We start from the raw sequence: 13394 nt of genomic DNA, 5'->3' as shown, positions 1-13394 counted from the left end.
GTTAAATACCATGACTGTTTATACATGCAACACTAGAACAGCACTTAGTGGAGCAAGTACCTCTGCCACGGCCACTTTAATTCAACCAAGCTGCATCAAATTTGACATACTAATTGATATCAGTTTTCTGAATATACCTGACTTTTTCATCAAGACTTAAACAAATACAAATGGTCTGGATCCACCTCCTCGTCTGGATCCACACCAAAATTGAATGGTTTCTTCCCTGACACATACGGCATCTGATAACCAAGTTTGGTGTAAATCTGTTTTTGTGTAATCTTGCTTACATACAAAAAAACATAGAAATGGACAGAGGTCAAAATACAACCTCTTTGGTGGAGATAAAAACCACCGATGGACACTTTCTATATTATAAGAGCAACAAGCAGTTGGGGTACATCTCAACATTGTGCCAATCAACCAATGGTTTTAAATTCATTACAAACTCTTTCATTGAGTTGGTCGATCAAGGGCATTCAGGGATGCAGTGTCGGATTGTGGGCAGCCCAACCAAACACTGTTACCCATGCAGAGGGATGTTGGGAAATGGTTTTTGTGCAAACCTTTATATATATAAATATTTTATTTTGATAACCAAATTTATTGAGTGCCTAAAGGTACACCATTCTATGGTAACACTTTTTAGGCACTATTGCACAAAAGGAATGACGTTTGGTTTTAGTAATGAAATATGAGGAGACAAATGAAATGGTTTGTAGTGAGATTACTGACAATGTAGTGGTAGGCTCCAGACCTTTCAGCCTTAAAATACATCTGGAACACATTGTGCACCCATGATTCCATAATTACACATGTTCATGAGTGCACAGACACTCATGAACATGTGCACACAAATAATAATTAATGAGATGAGAAGCAGAAGAGAAGAGCGTCCCTCAGCCTTCACACTGTCAATCAGTCACTGCAGTAAGAGCCGTCTCCTGGTGCTAACACTCTGTTGACCTTCTCTCTTCTACACCTGCGGTAGGTCCAAATGTGCCGGGCCGCTCTTTGAATACTTTACAATAAATTAAATCAAAAACCAGGAGGAGTTTACATTTTTATAGTGATTTTTTCTACATGGATCATAAAACCTGGCCTGTGGCGTTGCTCTACTGAGCTGAAGACTGAGGAACAGTGTGTCTGCAGCAACGTGTCGCCCCCGCTCCACCTCCCACCCTCCCCACACAGCGAAGAAACAAGCCGGGAGATGACGATGACACAAGCTTTTGGGGAATGGCGAGGCCCACTCACCTTCTGGTTCACCACACAGTGTGCACTGTGATTCTAAACAAGGACCAAAGAGAGACAACAGCAGATTAATAGAGGCAACACATATGGAAAAGTTTCTGTGAGTGTGTGTATATGCAGGGACAAACATTGGCGTCACTGCTCTTGTATGAATGCAAAAATGCTCACAGTTATTCAAGAATCAGCATCTCTACCCCTCTGTCATCGGCAAAAACAAATAAAAACATAAAAATAAATAAACTACATGGGCCTGTTTGGCTCCTAATGTTCTTGTAGAGCAACATGTGCAACATAATAGAAACCCAGCCACCATGCATAATGTGACCATCAGCCGCATGTGGCTGCATAAAAAGATAAACTGATGAAGACAAAGGCGTCAACAGGCGGAAAACAACAACAAAATGGGACATCATATTGCTTCAAGTCATCACTGCCACGTGCGGAAGAGGCTGCGGACAAAATTATGTAGTCACAAACCTGGCCTAGACTCAAAATTCTAATTAAAGCAAAAAGAAGCGTTCATTTTTGATTGCATGCTATCCCTCATTTCTATTATTCATATTAAGAATGGTCCTTTTATTCAAAGATACACAAGGCTTCACATGCATCTTAGGGTTGAATGTAAACATGGAAGATAAGGTGCAGTTTTCATTTTGTTTATTAGCCCAACACAACAGCAAACTGCACTGCAAGCCTCAAAGTCTAAATCAATACATAGGCATTACTATTAATGTAGGATCAGTCTTTCCCAGGAGCCCACAGAGTGTAGGCCGCCTCGGATAAGAGCTGAACAATTTGAACAAACAAAATTATTAAATTAGTTTTGTTCTTTGCAGAGACAGACACAGCGAGCGCCATGTCCTCAGGCCGTGGTTCCTGCAGACGGCTTCACAACAGCTGCGTTGTGTCAGAGTTCGTCTCTGCTCCCTGATGCTTCAGCAGCATTAAGAGACCATCTTGTGTTTTTTCTCTTTTTTTTTTTATGTCAAGGCTCTCTATCTCATCACTGCTAACTAGAGGCTTAATTAGATCAGCAGCCACCTTGAAATTAGGACTTCTTATTTAGATTTTTTTTAAACAGTGAGACAGCCATTTTTGATGGTTCAATCCCCTTAAGTCATGGGGCATATAAATACAATAAAACACATCAATAAATGTTCAGAACACTAAACTGCTGCCATTTCTCCGCTCCCTTCTCCCCAGGTGACCTTGCTTATGGGCAGAGTGCAGTGAGGGCAGTTCTGCAGACCAGCAGATGAGTGAAAAAGCACTTGTAAAGCTTTGTTGTAGCTGTCAGTCTGCAGAGGCTGTAAAGTGTCACAGCCCTTACACTCTCCCGTCACAAAACTGCCTGCCGGATCTTACCTTTGCGCCCTGGCTGCATTTGGCAGAGCAAAACACCAAATCATAGGGTTATTTTTTCTCCTGTCAGACCTTTCTTCACACCACACTTCACAAAGACAGATTGAGAACGTTGTTACAGCAACACAGTGTTAGAAGAAAGTAATTCCACTAAAGCTGCTTTCAGACATGAACTCCTCTGTATTTTCTCTGGAGGAGGTTCGTGTGTGAATGCAAATGTCAGAGTGAGAGGCTCCGCAGTTTCTGCAGACTGACCTCCTACTATAAAGTCCATAGAAATTCAGGATAAAAACAATCTGTTGACACAGTAGGGGATCCCTTACTGGATTGAGAGTGAGCGAGTGGGGGGGGTTGAAGACGCTTCTAACAGGCGACAGACACAAACATTTCAAAAACAAAAAGATAAAGTGAAAAAGCGGTGACACACATTTAGAAGACACCGACGAAGTTGTCAAGATAGTTTTTGGTGATAAGAGCAGATGACGGTGTCGGGGTGCCGTAAACATGATCACGTGATCTACGCAGCAGAGTTAAAACCTCACTTCCTGCCTCTGCCTGCTGCACCCAGCTGTGCCACCTCTCGCCGGAATGATGCTATTTTGAATGTGTCTGTGCAAAGAACCCCCTGCTGTGTTCTGCCTGCTGTTAGGGCAGACTGCGGGTAAATTCTGTAGCCAAATATCGGAATTTTACCCGCAGGTCATGTTTAAAAACAATTTAAGATAATCCAGCTGTTATTGTCACTTTCGGGAGGTAATTGCATTGTATAAGTTTATTTGGACCTCTGTTCTCGAAGGTTCTTCCTGGGCAGGTAGGGGAGGTCTGTGGAGTTTCACCACACCCGAGCGACCTGGCTGGCAGTGCAGTGGCCCTGTGATTTCAGCTCAATGCAAACAGTAGCATGCTACGGTCTCACAATGACAATGCTAAGACGCTAAGAGTTACAATGTTCCTCAACAGCTGGGAATAGCTCCTACACCCCCCCACTACAACTCTTAAAGGTCCAGTGTGTAAGATTTAGGTTAAAGGGATCTATAGTCAGAAATTTAATTAATGATAATCCAAGTGATGTTCTTTTCAAAGCGAGATTGTCATTTATCATCAGGGGACCATGAATCTCTGCACTACATGATTTGCACTGCCTCCATCTTCGTCTCACAAGGTGCTTTAATGTAAAAAAAGTTGTACAAACTCAGTAAATGTAGTGATAAATTTTATAAACTTGCAAAACCGCCTTTAAACCCCCCCTTCCCCTTGCCGCTGACAATGGATAAACACTTTGATTGAGTCAGTCAATCATGGACATTCAGGGAAGCACCGCTGGATTATGTTCAATCCTTCAATGAAATAATCTGTGTCCGTAATCTAAGAGTCTACAGCCATGACAGAGGCCCTGTGATATGAGCTAAATGCTAACAGTAGCATATTAACATGCTCACCATGACAATGCTAACATACTGATATTTATCAGGTTTAATATTTATGATCTTCCTAGTCTGCTGGGTTTGGAAATGGATGATGATGATAATGATGATGGAGATGTATTAAGTTTAATGGCAAGATCTCTGTTTATTAATTATTCATGAATTTCTGTACTCCATTATGGTCAAACTAAAAACTGTTGACATATTTCACACTTTGACTAAACTATCCCTGCAGCTATACGGCTATTATAACGAGTATTTGACTGTTTTCTGGTGAAGACAGTGGATATCTGGGCCAAATCAAACATTAAATCGGAAATTTCTCCTTGCAAAACATATTGATAGTTTGTGTAGGTGATTCAGTTCAAGGTTACAGCTATCTGCATTTAAATTAAAGTAAAAGACAGATTCACAGAGAATGAGAAGCAGCAAAATAAGAGACTGGGAGAAAGGAAAATACCAGTATAAATGTATTTACTTTAGGCCTAGTACTGAATAGTTGATCAACACTGTCTTAATCATACTTCATGAGCAAAGAAATAAGTGATGTTCAAATGTCTATTTTAAAATTCCACAGTCGGTTAGCTTGCTTCAAAAGCGGAGCACGACTCAACGCTGACCTCTTGCTGGTTGTGAGTAAACTAACGCAAAATCTCACAGGGGCCTGTGAAGTCCCCTGATATCAATCTCCAAACACAAACATACACAGAGTACAAATCCTCAGCCTTGATCTGATAATGTATTCATCCATAATTAAAGCCTGCATTTCCATATCGGCGCGGCTCGATCACATCTTCCCCGCTGACTGATCTCTCCTTTACCCCCACTCTCCGTCTCCCGCTCCCTCGCTCTCTTCCTCCCGATCATACGACGTGCGAGAGGTACAGGTGCTAATTAGCCCGTGCTAAGATTGTTCGGAAAGCTGCAGCTCAGATCAAACACACATGGTTATATATAAATCCAGGTGAGATGGAAACATGATAAATTTGTTCAGGGGAGCTGTTGACTTTGATCAACGACTTGGGAGTTACTTCATGGAGCAGCTCATTAAGGGCCTGAACTGTGCAGCAAACAAGTCAAGGCCTTTGTATTTGGACAGGGTCAATGAGAGTCGTCCTCATAGGGAAGTGCACATCTATGTTACAGGTCACGTGATTGTGTACTGACATGCCTGACCACACGTGTGCAAAGAAAAACGGACTCACACAAGTCTACTCAAGTACACAACAGGAACAAGCACACTCCTGCAACCCCTCGGCTTCCAGCCTCCTCTATGTGGACGGTCACCAGTTTCAGTTTACCTTCCCTTTGAGTAGCACAATCCATCTTCAGCGGGGCCCCCTGTGTATGTATGCAGCCTCCCCACAGAGCTGATCTAGCACTTCTCCGAGGAGACGCTGTGCTGAGCACGGGGCTGGAGGAGAACTCATCAGCCTGCCAGTATAAACCCTGCCTGCCTCTTCAGGGGCTAATTGCTCTGCTCTGTCACATGAAGACGCTCGGGTATGAATATAAATGCATACAACGGCAATAAGACTTTGTGGAGACCGAATTTATGGATGGCTAAGTTCTTAAGTTTATATTAAGCACAGATTTTGATGTTTGGGAAATCGTCTTCTTACATTTTTTCGTAGTGTGCGGCTGATATGCACCTTTTTAAAAGTTTTCACACCAATATTCAGGCAATATAAGATTTAACATCATACCCTTTCGCTGAGAGATATATATATATATATTTTTTTTTTAAACCAAGGTCAATGTTTTCAAGGTTTTGCTTTCGACATGTACACATCTAACCAATCAGAGAGCATGTTGTTGACGACATTGCAGATTCGAAGCAGTATTAGTAGTAGGAAGAACCACTTCCTCCTCCATCCAGACTGATATTAAGTGTATTACTCAATATTACTAAATATATTTTTCTTAGTTATTTGTTTTGTTATTTTTGTCTTTAAAAGCAGGTGATATAGAAAACTTGAACCTGAGCCGACAACTCCTGTCAAAGATAATGAATCCAGCATATGCCCAAAACTGAAACTGCTTACAAACAAATGGGATTCCTTAAATTAAGCCTTGTATACACTACTGCAGATATTTTTCAAATTTATATTTTTTTACTCTTTTAAAAAGAATCTTCCTCAGAAGTTTCCCAAGGTTTTTTGTCTTTTTATTAAGAAAGGAAATGCCAAATCATTATCGCCTGATGTAGATATTTTTTATCCTTATAATTTATTTGCTAAAATGCCTCATGCTGGGGCGTCCACATTTGCCTCAAATTATTCATTCATTTGTGCTGTTAATTTGTGTCATCGTTAAAGTGCAAAGGTCTTCCGAGGAGAAGATGTTCATTGAATCGAACCTCAGCTAAAGCCATCCTGCACATAGATGCAAAGTAATTAAAGCACAATACAAGCATCAGAAACACCAATTAAAAAGCTGCCTAATCTGAGGAGCCCAAATATCACTTTGCAGGGCCAGAGAAGGAGTCGGCCCCTCGGCACAGTACAAAAATGAAGAGCTTATTGTCAGGAATAATACAAATATTTCCTTCTAGAAAAGAGGCAGCAGGCGTCTGACATCAAACAGTGAGTGTTTGAAAGGAAGCCAGCCGTCAGGGTTTTGTGGATGACGAAGTCGTGAGAATACTACAAACAGCTTTACCGCTGTGTGAGCTCCCAAACAAGGTACAACCAGAACATAGCACACAAACTCCCACCCCCCCAAAAAGGAAACTAACACAAAAAAGCTTTTCGTCAGCTCTCGTGGCAGCAGTGGGGGGTTCGGTGTGACGCGGGTGCAGGGATCTAAGCACGACCTTCAGTTACAGACAAACACTGTCACTCTGCGGCGAGTGAAAAGCCATCACATGTCAAGATACATCCCCTCTCTATTCAGGAAATCTGTTTGTGTGTGTATGTGTGTGCCTGCGTGTGTGTGTGTGTGTGTGTGTGAGTATGAGTGTGTGTACACTTGTGGTAGTGAGGCCAATGATGCTTGAGATGCAATGAGAGATTCACAACACAGCTGCTGAATGTTTCTTCTAAGCTCCATCAACACATATTGTCAGAATAGTGACTTCATTAGTCAATATTGTTTTCCCCAGGCGCAGTCTCTTCCTCGGGTTCTGACCGTAACATCCTTGTTGATATTTTTTCTCATAGATTGCACAGGATAAGGGTGTTAAAGTCATGTGTTATCATTTTTCATTTATTTAGCATTTTATCAAATTTGAATCCTGATCTTCCAAGCAATTTTTATAAAGTTAAATCTTTCAATATGTAAACAAACCTTTACGAAAACACACAATCATGTTTTATTGACTTTTGTTAGTAATCTACCTGTAAACAAAACGAGCCCCATAACATAAATAAATAAATAACATAAAAGTTGATTAAATGAATCAAACACGGTGAAATAACAGATGGAGCCGTCTGACTTTTACACATATTATCTCTCAAACGCTCTTGTCCAACCTAAAACAAAATGTGATTGCGCTTATGAAGCTAAGGCCCAATCCCATTGAACTCCTTGGCCCTTCACGTTCGTTTTATGCGTTCACGTGTAGGGGTAAGCTGACCCAATACCTGTTAGGACGGATGGGTAGTGCTAAAGGCCGAATTATATTCGGGTTGCACGCACGCACGAATGCACGCAAGACACGCAACACGCCCCTTTCGTGCCCTCTGGCGGCTTGTGTGCGTCCGCCAATTTTTCTAACTATACGACAAAGCGACGCGAGCCTCAGGCAGCCCGCAAGGCTTGTGATTGGTCTGCTTACTACATCCCGTCCAGAGTCTAGTTTCCGGTTTCATGCCCCATAATACCGGCAGAAATCACGGAAGATTTAGAAGAACGAATATGGACCAAATAGAAGAGCACTTGGCAGAAGAGATCCGACAGTATGACCACTTGTATAACCCGTCACTGACCGGCCGGTTTGTCCGCCAGAAATAGGCTATGAGGAGCCGGAGTGGCGATGTAAATAAACAGTCGACGAAGAAGAAGACGTCTCTTCTTTGTGTGTTTTGTCTTAAAAAAGACTTACTCCGCCTAGTGTTCTGGCGGTGGATTGCATTGCAACACGCGCAATGCGTTAGAGACGCATAAACCAAAATGAGTCCGTCGATGCAACTGCGTGGCCTTCCGCGGTTGCAGTCGCAGGACTATAATTCGGCCTTAAGGGGCAGGTCTTTATACACCTCCAAACTGAGATTTGTCAGACCCTAGAGGTACCCAGAATGCCTTGCAAATCACCGGCAAGCTGAGAGAGAGACCCACAAATGTAACATATTCTCCATTAATAAGGATTACCAAATTTACGATAATGATTGCAATATCTTGGTTTAATATCATTTCAATGTTTTGTGGTTACTTTTTCCACAACAACATTAAAGCAAAAAATCGGGACCGCGTTAGCGTTAGCATGCTAGCGATCTTTTTTTTTTAATGATAGTCCCGTGTTTTCACATAATTTCGTATTGCAGTCTCCATATCCCGATCCCTGTGTGGTCTTCTCTTGATCCCATCAACCATCACATGTCTAGAACCATACGAAGCATTGCCTCACAACTTTTAACCTTGATGATATCACGAGGGGTCCGAGCATGACACTAGACTCGCATTTATGTCACATCACTTTCTTCTGTCATTGTGCACAGCCACACATTTTGTTCATCTTTCTCTCCTGCTTGAATTGAAGTTGTGGACACTGCAGATTGCTCCTCCTACAGACATAAAGTCTTCTGACCTCTTTTGACTTATAAAAACGAATTGATTTAAACTGTCCTTTGTTTGACCTTGTGCAGTCCTAACGTGTGTAATCTCTTTTTAATGTCTTCATGCTCCTTGTTTTCTCTCTAACAGTGTTATCTTGAACTATTTTTTGTTGGGGAGGCACTTTGTGAAAGGAGCTTAATAATCTTTAACTACTTCACTATGAGGCTAAAACCACTGGGGTCGGTTTGTTTTTATTCGTATAGGAGCATCTCCAAAAGTATCTTATTCAGCTCTTTTTGAGTGTGTTAGTGGCTTTGGAAAATTGCAGCTATACAGTGAATTAAATCATTTGTATGTGCTTTCTACTGTGCACTTTATCTCTAGGCCCTAAGTGCAGTATATATGGCTGTGAAACTGCAAATGCAGCACATACATATGGAAATATAATACGCAATGTTCATATATGTATGTCTGCCAATGGTTTCTATCCAAAAATAAGTGTGTGTGTGTGTGTGTGTGTGTGTGTGTGTGTGTGTGTGTGTGTGCATGTACACTGTGAAATGTAACACACTGAAAGTAGACATATTGTGGTCACACTGTAGTTGGTGGTACAAGTTTCGTTTTGCAGTTTGTTTCTCATGTTTCGTCATTGAGCAACTCATTTAACAGCCTGACTGTGACATGAGGAGGTGAGAACTAGACTGAGGAGGGGAGGGATGGAGAGATGTAGCAATGGATGAGGGAGTTTTTAAAGAGGAGGAGGTAAAACATCTCATCGTTTTTCCATCAACCCCCCAAAGGGCCCTGGGCAAGATTTATGGGATGTTTCTTTCACCTCCTGGTAGGTGAATGGGGCTGAAAGGAAGAGGGAGATATAAATATAACAGAGGACTGACGTATATGTTTGAAACTGTGTTTGAGTGATTGAATGCATCTGAACTGTGTTGAAGTGAGGATTGCAGAAGAGAGGTGGATGTGTGGAAAAGAGAAGGACAAGAAAGGTGGGAGGATGCAAACCGATGGAGGGTCAAACAGAAAGGGACAGAAGCAGACAAAGAGAAAGAGAGAATATTGATGGCCTCTTCCACACCCCTGAAGCCCTCTGTCTTACTGGAGTATATATCAGTAGCTCATGGCCCCGTAGATGACCACAGAGACACCTGTTGATGGATGATCGGGTGTCACCATCAGTGACATGTCCGTCACTTCTCCTTCCCCAACATCTGCAAGCCCTTCTTGCTCACTCCATCCTCCCATCAACACGTTCACTCATCATCATTTTCTCTTTTTTAATCCTTACGCAAATCAGAACTAACCATAGATTCTATATTAAATGGTCTAGAAAGTAAAGCCAATGTGGAAGTACCTGAAACCTCTGCTCACTTAAATCACCAGCATTTGGTTGCAAAAATAAGACTTTCTATAGCAGTCTATGAGAAAATGACCCAATTCCGACCTGATATCATCAATCAATATCGCTTAACATATTCTGAAAGACTTCATGGTCTCATCTGCTAGTTTAAAGTCTTCTTCAGCACAGCATGATATTTATTCTGTAAATTATGATCCCACTAAGAGTAAAATAGACGCTAAATTACAGTATTCATTCGGGCTTTGAGATTGATTGACGGGACCTACCATCCAATATGGGTGCAGGTCACAGGTTGCTCCTTCAAATATGGTTCAAGACGGCGCTGGCGAAAATGTCATACTTGAGGAATCCAAATTTGCAGTTCACAAAACAATGGGATGGTATTGAACATACAGTATTTTGGCCAGAGAAGACGGATGAGAAGGTGGTCTAAGGCACTTACGTTCTGCCACCTACATTGCTGTCCTACATTCTCCTCCAAACAGCTCAATACTCAAACACACCCCAACTCATGTCACCCCAATGAAACAATTGCAAGGTGGATCCCCAATTTACAGGTAGCAACAGCCTTTCACAACTTTACTCGGGGGATCCCAACAACCATCCCACATAGCAAGATTGTTTTGGCCCAGATTTGGCCTACACTGTCACAGTACCACACTGTAATATGGCCCAAATATCCTGTGGAATGATGCCACTTGGGGGTTCCGCTCCGCTTGTTGGATCTGAACCACAAGTAAGCTTCGGCAATGCAGCATGTCAACCAAAGAAGCCAAAGGTGGCCTGAACTTGTTTGGTAATACTAAGGCTATAGTCACCAATTACCACATGGGACACTTTAGGTTCAAATCCAGATTACAATTTACTGAGAGCACCACATGTTTTCCAAGACAGATCCACATTTGTTTAGGGATATTTGGGCCACATTAGCTGTTTTTATAAAACAGCTAACGTAAAATCAAAGAGTTCCTCAAAGCGCACATGCACGCTTACAAAATGAATTACTGAATACACTTTTTTATGTTATAATGAAGTCTTGACACCTGGGAGTCAGTCATCTTGTGCTGCATTTAATTCCCATTACATATATCCCACTAAAATCTGCGGTACGTGAAACATTTCAATATCAGTCTCATGGTGTCAGACATCTACCCTGATCTCTCCCTGCATATCGCACTACCTGTAGGTAAATCAAGTATTATGTCTCTTTATGACATGAAACATGGAGAAGCAGAGGGAGATAAAGCAGTTTTTTCAAGATCACTCATAGTGGGAGGAGGGGGAAGTATGTGCATTTCCTTGAAGATAAAATAAACAGTGGGAGATACAGCCTTATAAAAAATGTCCAGGAGAAATATTGTTGTTGATACAAACCAATAAGGTTCATTCAGTAAATCAGAATGCATATGCTCCTCAATAGTCTCCAGTGAGTAAATATCCAAGAAAGTCAACCTCATGACTCGACTGGAATAAAGCTGCACCGGTGCCAAACCTGCAGATCATCACTTTTTATTTATGTGATCTATATTAACAACCGACCATTCGTGTAAAGCCTTTTCCTCCTCATTTATCCCACTTTCATAGGCACATCATTTAAGACTCAACTACAGATGTAATGAAACGCACAAGAAAAATCTGGGTTTGACGTTTCATAACTGTCACTGTTACGAATCAATAAATGTTATGGTTGTCGCCCTCTGTTGCAGCTCACTGCCTGCAACATGTGCATGGCATTGTGCTTGACAACAGTGGTGAAGAAGCAGGAAAATATTCTGTCAGGCATTAAAGTAATCAGCAAGGTCGGTGACAATGGTACTGGGGCTACTGTCTGTTATTCTTATTCACCTCGACGTTTTAGTTTCGTAGATACAAAGCAAACAAGACACAGACAGGACAAAGTGGGAGAAGAGGGGGGAAGGAAAACACAGACACACAAAAGTGTATGCGTGTGAGTATATTTGTACACGTGTGTGTGCATGGGGATTCTCTGAAGGCATGATTTTTTTTCTCCTCTTGAAATCACTGAAAACAATGATTGGTTTCTCAGGGAGTTTTCCTTGTTTCAGTAGTTTTCAATTATGTAAAAAGACAATGAGAATTCCCCTATTTGCATCAAGCAAATGAGGCTTGATTGAAGTTCGTAAATTGGCTTGAATTGGAAACTCAGTTCGCTGCACAGACAGAATTTGCGGAATGATTTTTAGCCTGAGGCCAGACAAGTTGGCTCCAATGGAGATGGATGGATTTTTTGAAGAACATATTTGAGCCGTGTATCACCAGTGTCTCATAATTTTACTGAACAAAATGATCAACGAGACCGGCACTCATCAGCCATGCTAGTGGCTGCATGAGGATGTACCATAGAATGTTTGTAAAGATGGACGATGGCTCCACTTCCTCCCACTTCCCAGAAATGAAGCCATCTTGGATACGAACGCTGCCATGTCAACAATGTCATTATGAGCCAGAGACTCACCTGATGGAGCTGCAATAACAAGGTCCCACGTTACACACAATCAACCAATGATGAATCAGACTCAGCTGTCAATCATGATGTTTCATCACAATTTTAAAACATCACATAACTCATAAGAACCAAACTTCTCAGAAAATACAAATAACTTGTACTTTTCAGTTTGATCCATGTCTCATCCACTGCAGAGAACCACCAGGTGGCAATCAAGACGCCTTGGCTTCCCTTTTGGGGAGCAGTCATGTCGTCCATCTGTATATAGAGTCTGGGGCTTTGAGATAAATGCTAATGCTATCATGCTCATAGAGACAATGTAAACATGCTGATGTTCTACCAGATGGGCTATAATGTCTAGCATCTTTACACTCGTAGCTCAGCATGGACGAAACACACATTTTTCACTATGATGTGTTTCTACGTGAAATGTCAGGGAATCGAACACAGTAAGCCGAGAAGAATCATAATGTCATCGAAGTGAACATTTAGCAAGCCAGGCAAGGAATATGTTGTTATATATTAAGTGTCTAGTGTCAATTAAAGCCTCATTATTGCACTGAATAAAATATACAACCATGTAGACTCACTAATAGAGCACAGTACTATCCTATCACACAAGCAACTTCCGGCACCTCATGAGCACACGAACACACACACACACAAAGACTTCATAAAGGGTGTGAGTGTGTGTCTGACTCAGAAGCAATGGACAGTGTCACCACACTCATCAGTCTACTTGATCTCCCTATGGATGATGTCACTGGCACCGAGCATGGCCGGTGGCCCACTGGACTGA

General features: G+C 41.7%; 1 protein-coding gene across 1 annotated transcript in view; it reads right to left on the bottom strand.

Annotated features, from left to right (window-relative positions):
• Positions 1–13394, bottom strand: part of dlgap2a (discs, large (Drosophila) homolog-associated protein 2a) — a 132140-nt gene that overhangs the window by 87405 nt on the left and 31341 nt on the right. The window contains exon 2 of the mRNA XM_053435166.1: positions 1258–1290. The gene's annotated coding sequence lies outside the window, so the exon portion shown is untranslated. The remainder of the gene's footprint in view (positions 1–1257; positions 1291–13394) is intronic.

Source organism: Pleuronectes platessa, chromosome 11 (assembly GCF_947347685.1).
Source record: "Pleuronectes platessa chromosome 11, fPlePla1.1, whole genome shotgun sequence".
NCBI lineage: Eukaryota > Metazoa > Chordata > Actinopteri > Pleuronectiformes > Pleuronectidae > Pleuronectes > Pleuronectes platessa.
The sequence above is the reverse complement of the archived record's forward strand: the minus strand, read 5'-3'. Positions and strand labels throughout refer to the sequence as shown.